Here is a 24,168-nt window from a genome sequence, read left to right on the forward strand (position 1 = left end):
AAAAGCAAGGATTTAAAAAGAGACATCATCAAAACCCAGTATCTGATCTTTTCCCCCAGGGCTTTCTGCCCTTTAGGTAATAACACTTCAGCATGCTGGAAGAACTATGTTCAAATGGGTATTAGACTCATACGTATATAATCAAATAGCACAAACAGGTAAACACAGACTATAAATTCCTTCCCCCAACCGCCAATTTCCCCTTCCAAAGGCAACCACTGTTACCAATATCTTGTCTCTCTCTTCCAGAAATATTCTATACATATACAATCATAGGGTTTTGTATGTATACTTTTTTTCTGCCTTCCACCCAAAGAGTGGTATATTTCCCCACTTGGTTACTTAAGTTATCTTGGAGATGTTTCCACATCGGCACATCCAGGTCTCCATCCTTTCTTGACAGCTGCAGAGCACAGTCCCCGTGTGTTTCTCACCCCCAACCTAGGACAGACCATAATTTACCCCTTCCCTCCTGACACGCATTCAGGGAATTTTTCTGCTTTTGCTCTCAGAAACAATGCTGCAAGTTATATCCCTGTACGCGGGCCTTTGATCAGCTGGGTGAATATACATCCCTAGAAGCAACAGTTGATTTTTGCTACTATATTTGTGAACTTAGAGTCCGCAACCTTGCCAGTTAAAAAAATAAATGCCCATCACCTTTCACACACCCTCTACCTAGGCTTCCCTTTTCCTGGCATCCATCTGATAGGGTCAGATGATCGGATGCCCCTGAGGGACCCTGAAAACAAAAAGAAGAGTACAATTCCAGAATACCAGCTAATAGCCACTGCAGGAGACCCCCAAGTACCTGGTAAAACATTCTACCCACCACCCTTTAAAAACTGAATACATTTTACAGACCTGTTAGAAAGTCACATCAGCCTACCCCTGATGGTACGTGAGTGTTCTGGGTCGTCTCACATCCTGGGAGTTCCACGTGGCAGGCCAGTCCCAAGCCCAGGTCCCCAGAAGTGGGAGAAGTGGTCCCCCATCCTTTCACACTACAACATAAATGGAAGTGGTTCCAACCTGAAAAACCCAAGATGTTTCCAACCCAATCTCATTATCTTCCTCTTCCACACTAGGGCTCTCCCAACATTCCACTAACTCATCCGATGGTACCTCCATCCAGAGATGTTCACATCAAAAATTGAGATGTCATCTTGAAATACTCCCTCCCTGTCTTATCATTTACTCAACCCATCAGTGTTGGCTGCCTGCTTTTAACTCCTGAACATCTCTTAAAGCCTTTCTTCCCGTGCTTGTCGACCCTCAATATCACAGTCCATCCACAGTCTTCTCTAGCTTGGTCTTCTGCAATAGCCTCTTCCTCGTTCATCTGTCCTACACAGCATCCTCCTTCCCCTCCTGACACACCACGCTGCAGCCAGGCTGGCTTCATCTCTCTTCTTTAAGCATGCCGCATTCACTCCTACCTTGAGGACTCGGCACTAGCAGTTGCTCTTGCATGGAACACACATTCTCTAAGCCACCTCTGGCTCCCGCTTTCCATCATCTCAATTTAACCATGGAACGTTACCTCCTCAGTCACTTTCCCTGACAATCCAATAGTCTAACGTGGCCACTGACCTACTCAGCCACTCTCTGATACACCACTGTTTCAGTTCACAGCTTAGTAAATTAAACCCGACGCTGCTCTAGTTTATTTGCGTAACGTCTCCTTCAGTAAGGCCATACGAGTAGGAATGTAGTTTCTGTACCATACAGTGCTCTCTTCTCAGGGCCTTGAATTGTGTCTGGCACACAGCTACTTGCCTCCAAGGCTGGCTACCAGTGACTCCTCCCATTCTTGTATGCACATGCCCATCAGGAGGGTGGAATCTTTTTCCCCTCCCCTTGAGTGTGGACTGGCCGTGCTTTGACAAATGCAAAAGAGTGAAGGGTGCTGTGCCAGTTCTGGGCCTGGATCCTGAGAAACCTGGCAGCGTCCTATTTCACCCTAAGTCTATCATACGGTGACGTCAACTTGAGAACCAAGTTACGGTCAGGACCAAGTGTCAAGTGTGGATGTGAAGCCATCTTGGTTGGACGTTCCAGCCACAGCCAAGCACCTGGGTGAATGCAGAGAAAAACCACCCCTGCTAAGCCCTGCCTGAATGGAAGAATCCTGCACCAACGGTTGCTGTCTAAGCCACTAAGTTTCAGGTTGGTTTGTGAAGCATCAATAAATAAGTGAAGCAGAAATGTTCATCATTTGTTGCAAATCAGTAACTGCCCACCTCCCTAGTTTTCTGTATCTACTGCCCGCTGCCCCCTGGCATTCTTAACCCGTCACAGAGTGATCTTCCCAAAACACAAGTCTGATCGTGTACTCCATTGCCCTAATCCCACCCCACCTTACCTCATGTATCCCTCACTAAGAAAACAGACAGACAGACAAAACTGCTTTGGGAAGCACAGATCCGTGAACACTCTGCCTCTGCAACCCTGTCCTTGGCTTCCTGCTCAGCTCAGCACCTTCTGCACACGGCCACTTCCTTCCACACACCACAGCGCATCTCAGCACACGGGACGTGATGTGCCTTTTCTTTGGCTCCCCCATAACCTCAACCCTTCTCTCTTTCTCCGGACCTCATTTTTTTTTTTTTTTGCGGTACGCAGGCCTCTCACTGTTGTGGTCTCTCCCGTTGTGGAGCACAGGCTCCGGACGCACAGGCTCAGCAGCCATGGCTCACGGGCCCAGCCGCTCTGCGGCATGTGGGATCCTCCCGGACCGGGGCACGAACCCGCGTCCCCTGCATCAGCAGGCGGACTCCCAACCACTGTGCCACCAGGGAAGCCCCGGACCTCATTTTAATCATTATTTCCCCTGGAAGCCTTCCCTGACCTTCTAAACTAGGGCAAGTCCCCCAAGTGTAGGCTCTCACGGCATCACGTTCCGACGTTCCTTAATCCTCATCAGAAGAGTTTTATCAGCCCCCATCAGTCTGCATGAGGCCGAGATCGCATCGTTTTTGGCTCTCACCTATAAACTCAGCAAAAAACGCTGTGGCTGGCACATAGGAGAAACTCAAATATTGATATTTGTTGGAAAAGTGAATAAATGAATTGTGTGGTCACCTTGGACGGCCGACTTCAAATCCTGGCCACGCCACAGACTAAGGTTGTGACCCTCGGCATGCCAGATGAACCGCCGGCCGCCTCTCTGTGCCCATCTTCCTTCGTCTGGTAAAAACAGTAGCACTTACCCAACAGCCAGGTTTTTGTTAAGTTTAAATAAAATTACATGTAACAGCACTTAGCCCAGTGCCTGACACGGAGCAAACATTCAATAATTAGCTACGATTATTACATCACTTACTACCATTCCCATTTCTCACTAGAAGAAAAGTCCTAAATTGGAAAACAACAAGAGGTTTTCCCTCTGCCATTCTACCACCTTTTTTTCCTTTATGAGCACAGAAGCCTTGTACATTATGCTAAGCTAAGCTAGGATGGCCCACGGCGCCTCATTGCCAAGCTGGTCTCTGCAAGAAAATACCTAGACTGCCTCTGCCGTGGTCTTTACAAGAGCTGATCTCAGGAAAGCCATTAAACAAACTGCCAACATATAAGTTAGCAATTAAATACCCAGCCCCCTCCTTTTTTTTTTTTTTTTTTTGCGGTACACGGGCCTCTCACTGTTGTGGCCTCTCCCGTTGCGGAGCACAGGCTCCGGACGCGCAGGCTCAGCGGCCATGGCTCACGGGCCCAGCCGCTCTGCGGCATGTGGGATCTTCCCAGACCGGGCCACGAACCCGTGTCCCCTGCATCGTCAGGCGGACTCTCAACCACTGCGCCAACAGGGAAACCCCAGTCCCTTGCTTTCTTAAGTGTCTTACAAGCATTTAACAAAGATCACTGTTACTCTTGACAGATATACGAATCGATACTATCCTTCTAGAAAACACTGTGGGAATAGATGTAAAATTTTCAATATGTATCAATATCTATCAATCTATCTAAATGTTAAATACGCATACTTTTGAACCCAGCATTTCACATTCTGGTACTTTGCCTTATGTCAGTGCTTCTCAACTGGGGTCATTCTGCCCCACAGGGGGACACATGGCAACGTCCAGGGATGTTTTTGGTTGTCATGCATGGGTGTGGGACGGGGGGGGGGACAGACGTGCTGCTGACATCTAGTGAGTCGAGGTCAGGAAAGCCACTAAACGTCCCACAATCTATAGCACAGTCTCCCACAACAAAGAATCGTCCAGACCAAAACGTCTACAGTCCTCCAGCTGAGAAGCCCTACCCTAAGGAAAGAATCAGATGGGCTTGCAAAGATGAATACACAAGCCTGTTCATCAGCGTTACTGTGTACAACTTTGTACAACCAACAAAGTGGGACTGGTTAAATAAACTGACTTATCGGCACACAGTTATAAGGTAATAATAATGCTGCCATATTATCAACTGCTACACGAAGATATTGACAACGTATTTTTATATTTAAAAAAACAGGGAAAACGTAGCATCATCCTGTTAAAACTATGATATTCCTACACCCAACTACCAGAGAGAAATATAACGTGAGCCACAAATGTAATTTAAACATTTCTAGTAGGTACATTTCGTAAGCAAATTAATTTTACTAGTATATTTTATTTAATCCAATATATCTAAAATATTATCATTTCAATCTATAATCAATCTCTAAACTTAAGAGATACCTTACAGTCTCTTTTTTCAAACGCTGGTGTGGCTTTGACACTTCCAGCGCATGTCAATTCAGACTAGCCGCATTTCAACTGCTCAAGACCTGCTGGTGGCAACTGGTTACCATACTGGACAGCACAGGTGTGTTCAGTAACAGACGGGTAAGGAGAGAGATGTTTAGAAGTACTGTCTCCAAAATGGTCCAAGTCATGATCCTGGGGGCAGAGAATGTGCAGTAATGTTTACTTCCTCACTTCTGCTTTTCTTACTGTTTGCTTTTATGAGAATTACCATGTATAAGTACAGAAAAATCAACCTGTTTGGCGTTTGAAGGAACAGAGAGAGAACTGCTTGTCAGGTTTCATGACCATGAAGCAGCCCTTGTGATGATCTCCCCCATCCTTGTTGAAAACGACGGATGCTGGAGCTTTCAGAGGAAGGGCTTGCCGCCACCTGCCCTGTATGCAGGTGTATGCACGTGCACACACGCACGCACACACGTGTACACCTTGGCACAGTGGGGGTCAAGGTCATTCCAGCCAGGTGTATCCCAAAGAGCCAACCCTCTGCTCCCTCAAAACATATGTAAGTAGTGGGAAAGTTCACTTTCTCCCACATGGCTATGAATTCCTGCTCCCTGCCCTGCGCACTCGCTTCCCTCCCTCCCTCCCTCTCTCAGCCTCTGTCTCTCTCTCTATCCCTGGCCTTGGACACAGTAAACACTCAGTGCAGTGTCTACCCAAGTTCCTCAGTGTCAAGTGCTGGGGACGCGACCTAAGTCCCATTTAACGCAGTCTCCACGTGTAAGAGCTACAGTAAAACCACGCCCGAGCCCAAGAATCCCATGCGCAGCCCTAGAAAACCTGTTCACACTATTTCGGTCACAAGCTTTAGGTTTCGAAAAGCTGTGGGTCCCAGATCTCTCCATGTGAACTCAGGAACATCTGGGTGTCCATGGCCTGGACTCCTACGATTGTAGCACTCAGACAGAAGATGCAGTGTAGCCAAGAGGCTGCTTCAAACTGGCAAAAATAAGCCAGGTGGATCGCTCTGGGTGGGCCCACTCCTTACCTGTGGGTGTCAGATGGGTGATGAGAAGAAGAAGATGATTTAGAAATATAATGTTATTCTGAAAAACTCTAAAACCGTTTCTCTGTACTTAGCATCTTAAAGTTTTTGTTTTGGTTTTCTCTTTGGGGCCGGGAGAAAGCCTATTTCATTCCTATTCCCACTAGGCTCCCTGATAAAAACAGCCACTTAAAAATATTTTAATTACCTTTAAAATGAATCAGTAGTAAAAATCATGAACATGAAGACCTACTGCATTCCATGCACTGTGCTACCAATAAAAAGAGCTGGCAATATTGAATACTTGCTATATAGGAAGCATTGCCCTAAGCACGTTTGACTTGGAATAACTCAGTTAATCTTCCAACTATCTCAAAGGGGAGGTACTAGTTTAGTCCCTAGGTTTTGAGATAAAGAAAAAAGGCTTGGAGAGTTCCAGTTACTTCCTCAACATCTCCAAGCTGAAAAGTAGCAGGACAGGGCCTCCAAGGCAGAACTCTAAACCAGAACACGTAACCACACTGTTCTTTCTGTGATCTTCACAGCACACCGATGAGACGGGGCCTTTCACTGTCCCCGTGTCACAGATGGGGACCACTGAGTGAGCAAGTCAAAAGCAGGCCCTAGGATGGACACATCCGAACTCAGACGCAGCCTCCCCCAAACCACGCCCTCTCTGGTGGAGGGCAGGACACACGGATCCAAAACAAGGAACTACCCCTTCCTCACTTTGGCATCAGAAATGTTTATTTTTCCATTAGAAACCGGTCGTGTTTTGAAACGGTGGTGATAGGAACCAGGTAAGTACACAGACAGGAGTACGGTTTCCAAGCGCATTCCGGGGAGTGGGGAAAGCCAATGAAGGAGGGGGGGGGCCCAGGGTGGTCCTGGCCTGGGGGCCTGCTTGCCCTCCATCAGCGCCGAGCGCGGGAAATCTCGGAGAGGACAGAGAAAGCCCGAGGAAGTGCCCTTTCCACAGATATATGTGTGTATGTATGTACTGATTTTTAATCCTTAGATTCAGGGTTGATGAGAATCAGCTGGTTGGGCTTAGAGACTAACAGCAAACACCCGGGGCGGGGGAGTGCAACTCCAGTGCCCTCACTGCCTTTGGAGCTCAACCTTCAGCAACACCCCTACTAAACTGCTGGGAATCAGAGGAGCTCCCTGGAGCCCGAGGGGCTGTCCCCAGGGTCTTACTGTTTAGCTGGACACAGCCCTGCTTCTCTCGAAGCTTCTGGAACCACATAGCTGGAAGATACTAGCTCACTGGGTAAAGAGGCTAAAAGAAATGGAGAGAAACTTCCCAGGCTGGGGAGCACAGGCCCTATCCCGCGGATGATAAGGAGACCAGAGATGGGATCTGCGGACTCTCAACCACTGCGCCACCAGGGAAGCCCCTGAACACTGTTTTTGTTTGTTTGTTTTGTTTTTAAATTGGAGATGCCGATGATAACAGAGACATATAAGATGAGCAGCAGCTAGTTGCTCTTATTGGGCTAAGTGCTTTACACAGATCTGTCCTGTTTGTGCTCATCATAAGGCAATGAGGTACACAGCCACCTTATTTACAGAAGAGCTTCCCTTTCTTGGCTTACTAAATATTGCCTGCTGCCCCACACAGTGCCAGGAATAAGTAAGCACTCAATAATTATTTACTGAATAAAGGACTGAACTTAAAGCATCAAAGTTTTGGAAAAGCTTCTGAGCCCCAGATCTCTCCATGGGATTTCGGGAGCATCAGAATGCCACCGGCCTGGCCTTGCAGGATTCTAGCACTCAGATCTAAGCTGTAATGTAGCACCCAGCGAATTACTCTGTAAATTCTAGCAGAAGAGCCAATGGTCAAGCAACCTCCCCATAACAGGATCCCTTCTCTAGCTGCCCAGCACCTTGGACTCCCCCATCCCCACTCCTCGAAACACTTGCTGCTCCCGAAATTATGAAAACTTAAAAGAAGAAATATAAACAGCCTCAAGAAACAAAACTTCTGGACTTCATCTGTAACGGAAGAATTGAACAAGAAAAGAACAGACATACACTTTTTTCTCTTCTATGATTTAAGTGATAACAAAAAATGATAAAACTTGGTGTTGGCAAAGTTGCAGTGAAATAAACATTCTCATTCAGTATTGGTAGAAGTATAAATTGGTGCATTTTGAAAAGTACACTGATAACATGTATGGAAAATCTATAAGAATTCCATCACTTTTCTTCTAGAAATTTCCCCCTATAGAATATATCTAAAGAAATGGAAACTGATAAATGTTTGCGCACAGATACGCCTACTGCAACATATTATAGAAAAACTGGAAATGACTCCCACGCTCAACACTGAAGAAGAGTTAATTAAATTTTATTACATCCAAAAAAATGATGTAGTATGCAGTCATCTGAGATATCTTTATGACATGAGAAAATGCTCACCATGTAATGTTAAATTTAAAAAATGGATACACAATTCTATATACTGTACGACTGCAATTTTGTTAAATATGTGTACATCCAACGAAAAAGGAACTGGAGAAACTATATGTTATCCCCAGGGTCTGGATTCTTGATTATTTTTACTTTTGTGTTTGGTCAACTTTTCTACAATTTCAAATTCCCTATAATGAGCTGGCTTTTACACTTGTAATCAGAAAAAAAAAAAAGAAGTTTACAAGAATTTCCTATTCTATGTTCTATTACTAATAACATTATAAGAACTAAACTAACGAAATTATATGACCCTTCAAGGTGACAATTCTATATTGGTCTTTATGTGTTTTGATCCCACATAAGGAAATAAAGAGAAGATGTCAACCCCATTCCAGAACGAGGGGGAGGAAGACTTCAGAGCTAAGAAGTTCCAATCAGGTAGACAGTGTGCACCTCAAAAACAATGACCAGCACACCTTATAATCCTTTTTTGTGTCTCAGTCCTTGGAAAAACACATGTCACAAGGGAGTGGCTCAATGGGGTTAATCAGTCAGATAAGGAGAGAGTGGACACCTAAATTCTCATGCTATGTACAATACTCAACTATTTAAAAAATGCACAGTAGTTGTCAACTGGCAGAAAGATTCTAACATTTACACATATCTTCATTAAATATCCTTGTTAAGAAAAACTCAGGCTTCAGAGGAAGGACAGAGACAGGGAGCGAGAGGAAGGGAGGAGGAGGGATAAGGAGGAAGAGAAGAAAGAACAGGAGGCAGAAGAGGAGGAAGATGGAGAGAAAGGAGGAGAAGGCGGAAGGGGAGGGGGAGGGAGGGGAGGGAGGGAAAGTGAAAAGTGGGCATTTTCTGAATTAACATACTTAGATGCTGTTTTTCATATTTAATATTTTTAAACACTTGTAAATGGTGTAATTTCCCTTAACACAGCTGGAAAAAGGAGAGTGCGTTGGAAATGAAACTTAAGAAAGGGCAATCGACATAAAAAAATACATTTTGGTTTTCATCAGGTCTATTTTTTTAAACAGTGAACTTTTTAATAGTGAAATTTTAACATTTCCACTTGTTTTTGATATTGTATCATAAAAGGAAGGAAGAGGTATATTAGAAGACAGAGAGAATCCCAAAACAGACAGCTACAATTACGCAGTGGCCAGGGGAACACCTTTTTCCTTTTCTGGGTCTCAGTTTCACCTTCAGTAACTTACAAGGAATTGACCAGAGAAGGCTAACATTCCTTGGTTCTCTCTGAAGTTATAAATCTAAGAATACTTCGTTGAGTGGCCATTTGGGGATCTCAGTACTAGACAGGGGAATGGCCACAAAGGACAGAGGTACACAGCTCAATTTTAAACACACCATGAACCTCCCAGGAACTCAATAAATACGCGTTGCCTAAACAATTAATGACAGTACCCCTAAGGTGTGGCATGCAAGTAAACTTCAATTTTATACTTTAAAAGCAGTAAAGACATTTGAGTTTTCCAGAATAAACTGACCAAAACTCAACCAAAGCAAATTCTGGAGATGCAAATGCAGGCAAAGTAAATTAATGGCTTGCTCTGGGAAAAGAGAAGGAGTGATGTTTGGGATAACGCAATGAAGAGAGGATGAATGGCTGTCCCTTGAAAGGACGCAAAGTTCCCTGCTCCCACGGTGGAAATCAAGTTGGGGAAGTGGGAAACATGAGAAGAGAAAAATGCCGAGCAACTTAAGGTCCAGAAATTGTGAAATCAAAGTTAATGCAAAGTGTACCTCACCTTCTATGGAAAACACATGCAGTCGACACCAGGGGATGCTTTTATGTGTCTCAAATTCATGTTAATATTACTTGAAAGTAGAGGGAGAAACTGAGTGATAACCTAAAATCCCAACATCGTATTTCTAAAACTAATTCAAGAGACTGAGCTATCTTGAGACATCCTACACAGGCATACTGGCCATCATTAGTAACTGGAGGGAATCAGAAGACCCATCCTTGCAGGAATACATAATACAAGAATGGAAATCAGCAAGATACCCTAAAAATAAGACCGAGATACAACAGTGATAACTTGGGAAAACACTCATGATATTTTAAGGGTAAAAGCAGGAAACAAAATAGTATATACAGTACAAGTAGTACATATAAACAAATCTATATATACAAAACACTGGCAGGATACAGATAAAATGTTGAACTATTTAGGTGAGGTCACCAGTGAAATTTTTCTTCCTACATTTTCATCCCCTTCTAATTTCTTTTAATGCCATTTTATCATGAAAAAAAATTAAGAAGTACATTTATCATCTTCCACAAAGAGAGGATACTCTTACCTCACCCAGTACCACCTTAATGGTATTTAGTATCTAAATAGTGACAATGCATGTTTTTCATTATTTTACCTACAATTTCCTAGATGCTCAAAGATTTGGGATCAGCCTAGAAATCTCGAAAATGTTCGACTGTTTCAGAAGTTTTGAATGAGCCAGAGTCTTTGATGCTTAGTTAATTTGAAAGATGGATGAACCCATCAAAGACTACCTATATTAGTATAAGGTAAAGATGATAGACGCACGTGTGGCTCAGGCACCAACTAGTACTTCACTTATCTAGAGATCAGGTTAACCACACCAAGCTGTGATGTACTTTAGATGATTAAACACGACATATTTTAAGTTCGAGATGTAAATATACGTCTCCTTTCACCCCTGCCTTTTATTTGTATTTAATATCTGAACCATCGGATTAGAGAATGAGTCGCGTGGCGCAAAATGCACAGGATTCCATCAGGAAACAGTGAGTTTTTCTCTGATCACTTCCCACAGGCTGTCCGAGGACCTAAAGGTCAGAGCTAGACCCTGTCTGAGTGGGGCTGCAAGAGGTGGAGGCACAGGTGATGATCTTAACAAATAAAGAGTGCCGAGCAGGCACTATTCCTGGAAAAATCATTCTAGATGCCTAATTTCCAAAAGCAGACAGGAGTGAGCCAGGAGTGAGAGTCAACCATTTTTGACTCCTGTTAAGGTTATCAAGGACTTTCATGTTCAGAAACCCAGTGGTCAGTTCTTTGTCATCATTGCTTTTGACCTCTGCACAGCACTGTATACAAGTGCCAATGCTCTCCTCCTTTAAACAATGTCCTCAATGGGGTTCTGGTTCTCTGGAGCCCCAGAGTCTTCCTCCCATCTTTGACCTCTCCTCCGTGTCTTATGCTCAAACCTCTTAATGGCGTTGGCTTCAGAACCCACATCCTGGAGCCCTTCTCTTCTTTATCGACACCACTGTCCCCCACCTTGGTGAGCTCACCTAGGTTCACGCCTTTACTGACACTTAGACATTCTTATAAAGCCTCAACGTATAGCCCTAGCTAAGACATTTATAGACCCACATATCCAAATGCCCACTTGATATCTCAGACTGAGTGAGAAATAAGCGACTCCAACCTCACATGTCTACAGCTATACTCCTGGTATCCCCTGCTTCCCCTGTCCACTCTCGACAAAGATGCTTGGCTGGACCAAACTTAAATCAGGCTTCTGAACCCATCTGTGTGCTTCCTTGTAAAGCCCAGTTTTAGCAAGAACCCTGCTCAGTCAGTTTAACCAGAACTCTCTCACCTTTGATATCTGATTGGGTTCCTCACTCTCCACCATCCTCCAGGTGATGTCGAGTCACCCTAGCTTATCTGCAGCAAGAATCTTGTTAGATCAGTTTAGCCAGAATCCCCCCTTACTCCTGATGTTTCCTTCCGGAAACTGTCCATCTACTGACCCCCCCCCCCCCCCCCCCCCCCCGCTTCTTGGCTATAAATTCTCACTTGCCCATGCTGTATCTGGAGGTGAGGTCAGTCTCTTCTTCCTCCTATAAAACCTCACTGCAGCGTTCCCTACACCTATCGAATAAAGAAGGCACTACCGTCTCTAACGAGGGAAATTAAGTAATTTTTTCCTTTAACACCCCCAAACCTGTTCCCCCACAGGCTTCCATATTTTGGTTAGTGGCAGCCCCATCCTTCCCGCAGCTGCTTAAACTGAAAATCCTCAGTCTTCTATCTGACTTCTTTCTTTCTAACCACAATCAATCCATCAGTTGATACCACCCCATCACACGAGACAAAAATCTTCGGAGTAATCCTTGATACAACTGTCTTCAAACTTCACATCCATTCCACCAGGAAATCCTTGGATTCTACCTACAGATAAATTCAAAATATAACTACCAAACTAAACCTGTTAGAATTTCATAAATCCCCTGCCACCTCTACTGCCATACTGATCCTGGCCGTCACCCTGTCTCACTGAGAATTATCACAGTGGACTCCTAACACGTCTTCTTGCCTATCATCTCACCCACCCACCGTCTACTTTCAGAACAGCTTCCAAGGATTCCCTGGTGGTGCAGCGGTTAGGAATCCGCCTGCCAATGCAGGGGACACGGGTTCGAGCCCTGGTCCGGGAAGATTCCACGTGCCGTGGAGCAACTAGGCCACAACTACTGAGCCTGCGCTCTAGAGCCCACAAGCCACAGCCACTGAAGCCTGTGTGCCCTGGAGCCCGCGTGCTGCAACTACTGAAACCTGCGCGCCTAGAGCGTGTGCTCCGCAACGAGAGAAGCTACTGCAATGAGAAGCCCGCGCACCGCGAAGAGTAGCCCCCGCTCACCACAACTAGAGAAAGCCCGTGCACAGCAACGAAGACCCAACACAACCAAAAATAAAAATAAATAAATAAAATAAATTTATTTAAAAAAAAAAAAACCCACTTCCAGAGTGATCCATTTAAAGCGTGACTCACATCTTGTCCCATCTCAAAGCCTATCCACGGCTCCCTACTTCACTAAGAGATTAAGAGTCCAGTGAGCCTTAACGCCCTACTAGGTCTGGCCCTGTTGCTTCTTGTCCTTGTCCCCCACTACTCTCCTCCTTGGATGACTTTGGCTTGGCCATAGTGGCCAACGTACTCTTTTGAGAACATGCCTTGTCTTTGCTCAAATGCCTGTGCTTCAGTTAGATTTACCCTGACTATTTACAGTTGCAATCCCCTTCCCTCTGGCAACTGGACCTCCCTTATCCGCCTATATTTTCTCCACCACACCTGTCACCTCGTATTTATTTATTATGTTCCCCTACCTGTCCACACCCCCTAGAGCCATAAGCAGAGGCCTTGTCGCTGTGTCATTCACTGCTCTATTTCCCATCAGCTTGAGCAAAACTGCCCAACAGAAATACAATGCCTGCCACACAGGTAATTGTAACCATACTGGAGAAAGTCAAAAGAAACCATGAAATTAATTTTAATATTTTACTTAATCCAATGTATCTAAACTATGCTCATTTTAATGTGTAATCAATAAAGAAGAGTTATTCAAATATTTCACGTTCTTTTTTCCATACAAACTCCTTGAAAGGCTTTGTGGATTTTAAGCTGACAGCATGTAAGTTTGGGCTAACCACATTTCAAGGGCTCAGTAGCTACATGTGGCCAGTGGTTTCAGTATTAGACAGTGCAGCTCTATTCTACTCTATTTTTTTCCTGCTCTATTGTATACTTATTCTATTTTTCTTTTTAATTCTTGGGCACAGCCCACTGAATTGATTTCCCAACCCACAAATGGGTCCCAAAGTGGCCTGTGAAAATCACTGCTCTAAATAAACTTTAAAGAATGTCATGTGTAATGAATGGATTTTAGGACACTTCCTTTGGCCTCCAGCGACTGCTCATGATACTTTAAAAGAGAAATTGACTTCCAGAAATGAGCGGGCTGGAGGAAAGGGTGAGGAAGTGAATATCCATGCCAGTACATGAACCGAAATCATCAAAGTCCATATCCAATGATGCAAGATTTTTTTTAATTAAAAGGTAATTTTATTTATTTTTTATTTTATTTTATTTTATTTTATTTTGCGGTACACGGGCCTCTCACTGCTGTGGCCTCTCCCGTTGCGGAGCACAGGCTCCGGACGCGCAGCCTCAGCAGCCATGGCTCACGGGCCCAGCCGCCCTGCGGCATGTGGGATCTTCCCGGACCGGGGCACAAACCCGTGTCCCCTGCATCGGCAGGCGGACTCTCAACCACTGCGCCACCAGGGAAGCCCAATTAAAAGGTAATTTTAAATAACTCACTCCACTGTCAGATGATTAACAAAACATCTAACTACCTGTAATAATATACCATATACATGCTAATACACAACATACAAGGGAAAGTCTGCATAACCTTCACACTTCAAAAAGAGTGCATCTGAACAGAGCACAAATACTTCAAGTTTTTCATTTTTCTCCCCCTCACTCTCAACCCATGCAAAGGCCGTGGAAGTACAATAGTTCAGATCAAGGACAGAGAAGTACAAACTTAAATGATTAATTTCATTTTCCGTTTATGAAAGTCCTGCTCACCAGCACACTTTTAAAAAGACACCATCAACTTCAAATCCAAACTCAGCCCTGGGCAGAAGGTGTCAACTTCTAAAACAGACTCAAAATAAGGATTCTACCATTGATATACCATTTCCTCCTTTAAGGTCCTGGATGTTACTAGATACATTAGAAAGCATGTACTCGAGGTTACCACAGGTGTGCTACCCTAAACAGGGTTTTGTTTGTATACATTTTTGAGCTTCAGATTTTCTCTGAGATATTTGAATTGCCAAAGCAAGGCAATACTTCCTACATCTCTGATAAGCTGTTAGGTTTTCACCTAAGCTGAGAACTTCTTCCGAAGATGCTCAAGGTAGGCAGTTTCGATATCTGTGCCCCTGGCAGATGAAAGAGCAAAAGCGTCATTTAAAAAACACGACTAAAACCATGTGTTATTTGTATTTGTACCGTTCGCTGTGAAAAATATGGCTACTTGATAACTGTTGCAAATGTTGTCTTCACTACAAAACTCGCCTTCGTGTACATTTCAACAAGTGACTTCTGCTTGAAAAAGAACTCTATTGAGCATATTTCTCTGGAAATCAATATTTAAAATTTATTTTCTTTGAAATGAACATTCAAGAGAGACAGCTCTTGTTTACAGAGTTACTGAGTTTAGCATTATGGCTAACAATGTTTAAAAACAGCTAACTTAAAATGCAAACATTTAAATTCTGAAGTTTAACTGTTGGGAGGCCAAGTCTATTTCTATGGAAATATAAACAGCATGAAAACAGTAATTTTCCCCCCAATGCCATCCCTTGTGAGAATATTTCAGGCCACCATTTGGCTGGATTTAGGAGTAAGAACTCATACAACTCTGAGGTTGTAGGACAGTTAAAAATTTAAATGCTTTGAAGGAACCTTGAAGACATTATGCTAAGGGAAAGCAGTCAGTCACAAAAGACCACATATTGTATGATTCCATTTATGGGAAATATCCAGAAAAGGTAAAACTCTACAGACAGAAAGTAGATTTGTTGTTGCCTGGGGCTGGGTTGAGGGGATTAACTGCTAGTTGGTATGGGGTCTCTCTCTGAGGTGATGAAAATGTTCTCAAACTAGATTGTGATGATGGTTACAAACTCTGTGAATATACTAGAAACCACTGAACAGTACACTTCAAATGAGTGAACTGTAATGTGTGTGAATTATATCTCAATAAAGCTATTAACAAAAAATTAACATGCCTAATAACATTCACAACCACACTGGCATGAAAGATACAAGGAAATCAAGTTAGTCTAACTTAGCTTTCTGATAATAATAAAATACATAAATTCCTGACACCCTGGTCTCCGTGCTAGAGAACACTTTCTCATAGCAACCAATATTTGCCCTTGCGAATACCTGTCACCATCAGCTATAATGTCTGTCTTCCCCTTTACAACATAAAACTCCAGGAAGACAGAGACGGTATCCTGCTTATGCAGTGCTATAATCCTAGCACCTAGCACACAATCATCAATAAATACCTGCAGTAAGAATTAACGTATATACACATGTCGCATGTACATTTGTATGTATGTATGAGTGAATGAAATTACTGGACTGAGGCATTTCAACCAATCAAGTTGCTTGTGTCCTAACTGTCGCCTGAAATCTGTTCTCCAATTCTCCCATGCTCCTGGCTACCCAGCGAGAGACATTTCCCAGCAGTCCTTGCAGCTTCTTGTGAAATGATCATAATCTTACCAATTAAACGTCAATGGATGTGATGTGTGCAATTTTTAAATCATTTGCTTCAAAGAAAATTGCTTGCCTTGGACTTCACTGTATTTCAACCATGTAGATAAGGACAAAGGCCCAAAGCAGAGAAGCACAAAAGAGAAAAGAACCCATCCAGTCAAGCCAGACGGGCCAGATTATTAGATGAGACAGGGAAGTAAACTTCTATTTGATTTAAAGCCATTGTATGTTGGAGTCTTTATGTTATATCAGCCTAGTCTTAACTCTGAGTGTTACAACCCAGGCATGGGTATATGAGTATGAAGGGGAGGCAGGATGGAATTCAACGCTTAACTAAACTGACTAGTCGTTTCAGCCAACGTGGTCGGCTGGTATCACTCTTTCCCAGTGTCTTTATAACAACTTCATGAATAGGCAAATAATTCAAATACTTAATGCTATAAAGAGGTCATTTTGAATGGATTTCACTCGGAATATCGTTGTCACTAAGTAAACATTTGAATCGCGTAAATATACACTTTCAAAAGAACCAATGAATACATTTTAAATGGCTGGATGGCTATTTTTAACTTTGTTCGTAACCAAGAAATCATTTGTAATATGTTAGACACGATGAGTGAAGTCTATAAAGATGCCGTATCGCTCCTTAATCCAACAAAAAAATAGCTCAAATTGGAGGTGGGAGAAAAGCTGCAATGATCACCCTTCCTTTTAGATTGTTTTTAACTTTCTCATTAACAAGCTGACTATGAAACTGAAGCAACACAAAAAAATGAAGTTTGAAGATGACCAATATTTAAAGAATAACCATTTAACTGTAATCTATATGAGCTTCATGATCATCATCAATTAACTGCCACTGTCATTCAGAACTGAATCCAAGACAATGCATTTCACAAACTGGATTTGAAGTTTTAGCAAAAACCTGTGTGGGTGAATTGCAAGTGTTTGGGGGAAGCAGGGTAAAAAAATGACACAGAAACCTATATAGTAAACCACCAAACCACGGCAGCCATGATAGAATGGCATCACTATAATTGTGACCAGAGCAAGTTGTCCTTTTAGCTCCAGTCTTGATATTTCACATGACCTTGGATAAGTTACTAATGTGACCAGTTTCCCAGTTTGTAAAGTGGGGATTATAACAATTACCAGCTACCTCTCAGGGATGCCAGCAATCAGACCCATTTTGTAAAGTGCTCGTATCTACTTGCAAGAAATTGTTCGATCACTACCAAGTATGATGAGTGTTATTTACGATCTTTCAGACCTCTGAAGCTAACTTGGAAAAATGTCTTCATCTGCTTTTCTGAATTTTCGTGGCCACTTTTATGCACATAACCAGTTGTTCCCAGAGTGCCACCGTAGGCACGTTTATTTGCACTTAGGCTGACTGCTAATGAGTCCCAGATTTCGAATTTGGGCATGCCACTGACCGAGGAGCTCCTGGTATCTGAAATCTCTATCCTTTGAGTAGTGTGTAAGGCGGTGCTGGTCTCTTGACCGTCACTGGACAGCACAGTATCGTTGTTTAAGGTTTGTTCACTGGGAAGAAACACTAAGCATTCTATCCATTTTATAAATTTTTTTAGATTTTATATTTTTAACAAATCTTTTTTTCCTTCATGTATAAGAGGTCAAGATATGTAAGGATTAGTTTTTGAAGGCTCCTTGAGCTTGTTAAAAGGTAAAAGAGTACATGTAAGTTATCATTTCTCTATATATCTTATTTCTAAAAAAAACACAAAAGGGAGTCAAAACACAAATGGAATTGCTATTGTAGAAGAAAAACAGTTAATAATATGTTAATTGGGAGTAGGAAAAATGAAGTTGACTTAAAAGTAGAATATCAACAACAAAAAGTTGAAGTTAAAAAATACTACTAAGCTTAAGCAAAAACTCTTACTCTGAGATTCCTAGCAGTCAAGACAAAAAGAAAAATTAGATGAATTCGTTGTTCAGCTTCCTTTGTTTTACGAAAGGAGGCATCAGGATGACAAAATTTTTCTCTTCTCCTTAAATTTGACAAAGGTTTCCTGATTTGCAGGATACTGTATAATACACCATGTTCTTGACAGTAATTATAAAAAAGCTTGTTTTTTCCTCCGCATGGACTACTTTTCCTAGTCAACTAATGACAAATTCCTGAAAACTTTTTTTTCCCCAAACTTGCCCTTGACTCATGATATCTTTAACCTTGAACAGTATCATGGAATTGGGAAAAATCATACTGCACAAATGCAAACATTTTCACGTCATGGGTGTAAGCAAGGTCATCATAATGACATCAGTCAGGAGAGGAATAATTTATGCTTACAGGTGATTCCAAATAAAACAGTGACAACCTACTCATTAAGCCCATTTTTTGGAGCTGGAGCGATAGTTCATCTTTTCAACCACTTTTCCAGCTTTGTTTCATCCCAGTTTTTAGCTGCACCAGAAACCTTTGCTAACAGCACAAAAAGAGTTCAGCACCTGGCATGGCTTTCAATGAGGAACACCTTGGACTGAGATCTTGCAGGGATCACAGAGACCAGAACACACAACGTGCAGCTGACTAACCGTGGCAGAGACAAAATGCCCACAAAACAGGAAATACTGACTGGACAGCCTTTCAAGAAGGCGGCTGCAGAGCCCTGAAGTAGACTAAAACTGGGAAACTGGGAAGTGCTTTGCCAGAAATCATGCTAGGTAGGACCTGAGAGCCCCAATGACTGGTTGCAATCAACCCGTCCCATGCCAGAACATCTGAAAGATAACATATCCTCTTTGGAGGACAACTAGGTGCTTCCCACACGCTTTAATTTAAACAACAAAGATAGTGAAATGAGGAAAGTTGGTTGGATTTTTGGGGCCCAAATCAAATGTGCCAGAATGCAACTGGAAAAACAAATCCTTACCTTGATAATGCCTTCTAGAACCCCCAAACCCTGGGTGAGATTAAAAACAAAACCGATCTAAGAATCTTCATATTATCAAAGTTTCACAAAAAAAACCTTGCTCAACTGAAGAATGAGAAGTCTGTATCTTACAAATTCATAAACTCTAATTTGGTAAGATCTGAGCAAAGGCTTTGCGTCGTAACCAGGCTGGCAAGTAAGTGTTTTAAAGCAGACACAGATCTATCTACTCAATCAAATGGAAACACCATTGGCCAAGATTCAAAAGTAAAATGAAGACGCTTGCTCCTTGAGAAACATCACACTTGAACGTGACCTGCAAGATGAACTTGAGGGAGGCAACCTCTGCCCTCACCGGAGAGATACTTTGGCAATTAAAAAAAAAAAAAATGTAGCCTCCAGAACCATGTTAACCAGAGTGCTTTCTTCGCCCCTGCTCCCAGAAGTGAGTTTGAGAAAATTTAACTTAGCTTTAATTCATCAAGCTACACTAGTCTCTGTGAAAACTTCTAATTTTAAAATCAAGTACTCATTTGATTTTCAAGCAAGGTCAAGAGAACAAGGCAGATGAACGCTGACATCACAGGGACATGCCCCACGCCACACGGCAGTTACATCAACGCGGCGTGTTGCTATGGTGCCTGACGATTAATTTCTGAAAGAAGGGATTATAAACCAGCCAGATGAACATCCATCGGATGACACCACTTCAGCACAGAAGACGGACATGCGTTGCTCCTGTTCGCAGCAAGTTAATTTTATGAATCACCACTTTTGTGATGTGAATATTCCTTTCTAACTTTAAACCTACCAAGTCAACAACCAAAAAAAAAAAAAAAAAAAATTCGACTTCCACAAACGGGGAAAGTGATAATATTGGGGGACGGTGGAAAATGTGACTATCTGAACCATTTGTTAAGAGCAATCTTTTCTTTAAAGGCTTCCGAAAATATGCTACATGCATACTGACACACAAATAAATACATGTATATTTGATAATTATGTAGATCCGAAAAGAACTGAATTAAGATGCCTAGAAGTTGGTAGAGAGAGTCCTAGATGTAATTCCACTAATCATATGTGCATTTACCTTTTTTGGCTTCTGTAAAGCAATCTTCTGTTATAGTCACCTCAAAAGGTCACTTCTTACCCTGAAAACAAAAGAGAATATCAAAATCTGAATGTCAAGACAAAGTAGCAACCACCTATTTGCCTGGGAGAGATGCAAGAAAACCAACCAAAGAACTCAATTCTATTTAATGGCAAAAGACTCTCAGAGTTAATAAAAACCAGTGTCAAGACCTCCACTTACTGGACCATGTGCCTTTGAGCTCTTCAAGACTATAACAACAACTTGGACGGAAAAAGTCAAGATGAAGCGTTTCACATTTTGCCTTTGAACTTTTTCTCATCTTGTTGTCTGTCAATTTATTTCATTTGGAATAACATGTGAGTCATAGGCCTTTGTTTTTGGAAACCAGACTGCTACTTGAACGTGTCTTTGTTTGGTTAACATCCACGACATCTCTAATTTCATTAAAGCAGAGGCTTATTTTTTTCCCCCTTTGCAAGAGTGTTAGTTCTTATACACAAGATGCTTTATGCCACTCTGGACCTTTCAAAATGAATAAAAGCACCACAATTTTCAGCTTGCGGAGGGGTGGGGGGGTTCATCGGTGGGTGAAAGCTGTTCACACAATGTTTTCCACTTAGCATACTTTCTACCAGACCTACTAAGTTCAATAAAAATGGCTCGTGTCAGATGAAATCAACAAGCGAAATCAAGCTTCCTAAAACACAAAGGAAGCACGGTGCGCATCTAACTCCTGCATCTGCATACTCCCTTATGCAAAACAGTGTATAATCCTTTAAGAAACATTACAAGCTGCCTCTCTCTGCCCATGTAACTGGGATCAACATATGGCACAAGTGAAAAGAAAAACATTTGTTTATTAATTTAGATCAAGTAACCAACAGGGTACAGGATTCATTCCACATCGATTGACCAGATGCTCATATATACATATACTTTCTTAAGATGGTGAAGTCATACCCTCTTATTACTAAAACGTTAATATCCTTTTGCTTACTCTTCAGAACAATATGTCATGAAGTGGTTTAAATTTGATACAGAATATATCTCTGCTCATCCCTCGGCTGTTGGCCCTGAATGTGGAAAGGCAAACATCACTGACAAGAGTTAAATCTTATTTCACTAGGGCTAGAAATTTGAAAGTGGTACTTTGGTGTGTACTATCTTTGAGGAATTGATCGGAGGCCAATTTATGACATTTCCACCAGCAAGTGTATGCAGATTCTTGCCATTAAGATTGGGAAAAAATGCAGGCTCTGAGTGAAATCATAATTTTCATGTTTACTGTAAGAGGAAATTGGAGGTTTTCACCATAAATGTTCACCATTTGGGTGGGGGAAAACCCTAGCTCTGGGACTTGAAATTACTGTTTTGCAACCTGCCCCAAACCTTTTTGTTTTGACACAAAACAATTCAAATCGAAAATGAAAATCGTGTGCTTTACTGCTGAGGTGTGTCGCCAGGGATTGGTTTCTCCAGCGGTGAGAACTTGGTTAGAGCGCAAATGGTGATAAGAAAACAGAGCTGTGATGGTCGGGTCCTCGAGGTAATGCTGAGATCTACAGAGCAGCCCCGCCCCACGCCAATAAGAAGAGCTCATGAGACACGAGGCTCGGCAACCGTCTCACACAACAGAAATTTCCATCTCCACCACTCATCCAATCTTAAATGGAAAGTAAGTGAACTCTGGCAGACCCTACTCAATTCGGGGCAAGAACGCCCTTTCTCCCTCCTTTTCACTTGAGATGTTTTCTAACGTGTGCACTCTAAGCTAATTTTCATTTTTATCTATTGAGTTGCATCTATTTTTGCATTTTTGGCAGTCAGGTCTGTAGTATCAGACTTTGCAATGCAGATAAGATTGCACTGCAAAGATCATATAGGCCTGGCAAACAATTGCACCTTATTAAAATTTAATGTTTGTAAAAAACAGACAAACAAAAAAAGCTGCCGCAAATGCTTACTTTGAATAAAGTTATCTCTAGTGTTGTATTCAAACCTGCAGAACATTTCCAGGTAAGTACTGCGTCTGTTGCTCTACTCACCTATAGCTACCTAGAACAGTAGGTAAGTGAACATAGAGCAAAAGTATAAGCTGGTTCCCCCTCACGGATTTTATAAGCGTAATTTTTCCCTGGAGGAAAAAAAATTAATAATAACAATATTATACAATTGACCCTCCAACTTATAATCACTACAGCAATACAAATTTGGCTACATTTAATTTTTACTTAGACATAAAAAATTGGCAGTGGGATACAAACCCTATTTTTTTCCATTTTGAAGTTCCATAAATTTTAATGCAAATGTACATTTGACCACTCATTAATTTATTTCTGTTGATTTTAGTTTTTAGTATACATTAGCAAAGTAATCTAAAAGATATTTTTCCAGCTTTGCTGAGAAAAGATTAATAGTTCAACAGCTGTTTGCCATCATACTAAATTAAATGAAATGTGTCAATATAATAGACAAGAAAATTAGGGAGTAGTTCTGGGGCCTGAGTCTGCCTCATTGCTAGCCTACAAGAGTCAGAAATCAACAACTAGGAGAAAAATCTGCGTTTCATTTTTTTCCAGAGCATAAAACCTCCATTTCCAAAACTGCTATTAAAAACAAAACAAAACAAAACACTTCACCTTATCAAATATATCAACTACATACCTGTATGCTTACTGACAGCACAAGCACCAAAACTAAAAATTAAACAACTATGTAACGCTTTTAAGTTAAAAAGAAAAAGAAAAATATTGCCCTGCAGCCCCCTTGTCTCCTCTTAGAAAAAATGCAGGCACCAAATGAATTTCTTTTTTTTTTTTTCTTTTTCTCTCTGTCTTAAGTTTCCTATTGGTTTTAGGTTTTTAAAGGTGAGCCAGGGATACGGTAAACAGAAATTACTTATTTTCCTTGATGTCATTCTCTGTACAATTAAGATCCTGTGAACACCAGAAACTGTTCTGAGTGTGGCCTCTTAACTATTGTTTGCGATAATGTTATTTACCTAAAGCTATTTGTTGACCATAAAGACCTTGACCACGACGTTACTCTTCAGCTGAGATCCCTAGGTTAGGAGACTAATGTACCTTCCTCTTCTCCTCTGTCTCCCCAGTTCCCCCTATTCCCCATTAGGAATTTCACTCTCTAGACCCCTTAGGTTACTACAATGCTTCAATTTCATACTTTCTATCAGTATATTTGCCCTTAATTTAACCAGTGTGATCCTGCCAATTGGTACGGCCTAGCTGGAAACGAGGTGCAGGTAAAACGTGGAGGTGTGATGTTATTTCACAAGAAGAAAAATGAACAATATATGCTCTTTTTTTTTGCCATTAAAAATATTTCTCCCTATTCTTCCATGGCAGCTCAAGGAAATGATCTGCATCAGGATTTCAGCATTATATTTCATTTTGTACAAGTATACAAGAGACTGTGAAGGACAGCCACCTTATTTCATTGCAACCTTCAGTCCAACGAATGCTGGCTGAGAACCTACTGTGTGTCAGTGTCCCTGGGATGCAAGGATGATGAACGCCAGCTCCTGCGCCATGACGAAGGTGGCAGTTAGGAGTTTCATCTCTGGCTAGAGCAACCCTTCTCTCGAAGTCCAGAAACGGGGTTCAAACTTCCCATCCTCCCAAATATCCCCATCAAATGACATATACTTCATGTGAGAAAACAGAAAATCTCAAAGGGCCAATTTCCAAGAGATGGCTGTCTCTTTAAACCTGTGAATCTTAACTCATGTGGCTTTTCTGTTTTGTTTTTCAAAGATGTCCTAGAAAAACAAAACTATCTTCAACACAAACTCGACTAGCTGAGAAATGATAATACAAGGGTCACTTCATTTTCTTGCACTCAAGACAAGAAAATCCACTTAGAAATCAACCTTCTTTTTTTTTTTTTTCCTCGGCT

At 41.9% G+C, this 24,168-nt stretch overlaps 1 protein-coding gene across 7 annotated transcripts in view; it reads right to left on the reverse strand.

The window, feature by feature from the left end:
- FOXP1 (forkhead box P1) overlaps nucleotides 1-24,168 on the reverse strand; it is a 501,131-nt gene that overhangs the window by 304,423 nt on the left and 172,540 nt on the right. For 5 of the 7 annotated variants that reach the window (XM_033865275.2, XM_033865278.2, XM_033865277.2 and 2 more), the window contains one exon: nucleotides 20,254-20,314. The exons of the other annotated variants lie outside the window; for them this stretch is intronic. The gene's annotated coding sequence lies outside the window, so the exon portion shown is untranslated. The remainder of the gene's footprint in view (nucleotides 1-20,253; nucleotides 20,315-24,168) is intronic. 7 annotated transcript variants of the gene reach the window in all.

The sequence above is a fragment of the Tursiops truncatus genome, chromosome 10 (genome assembly GCF_011762595.2).
Source record: "Tursiops truncatus isolate mTurTru1 chromosome 10, mTurTru1.mat.Y, whole genome shotgun sequence".
Taxonomy (NCBI): domain Eukaryota; kingdom Metazoa; phylum Chordata; class Mammalia; order Artiodactyla; family Delphinidae; genus Tursiops; species Tursiops truncatus.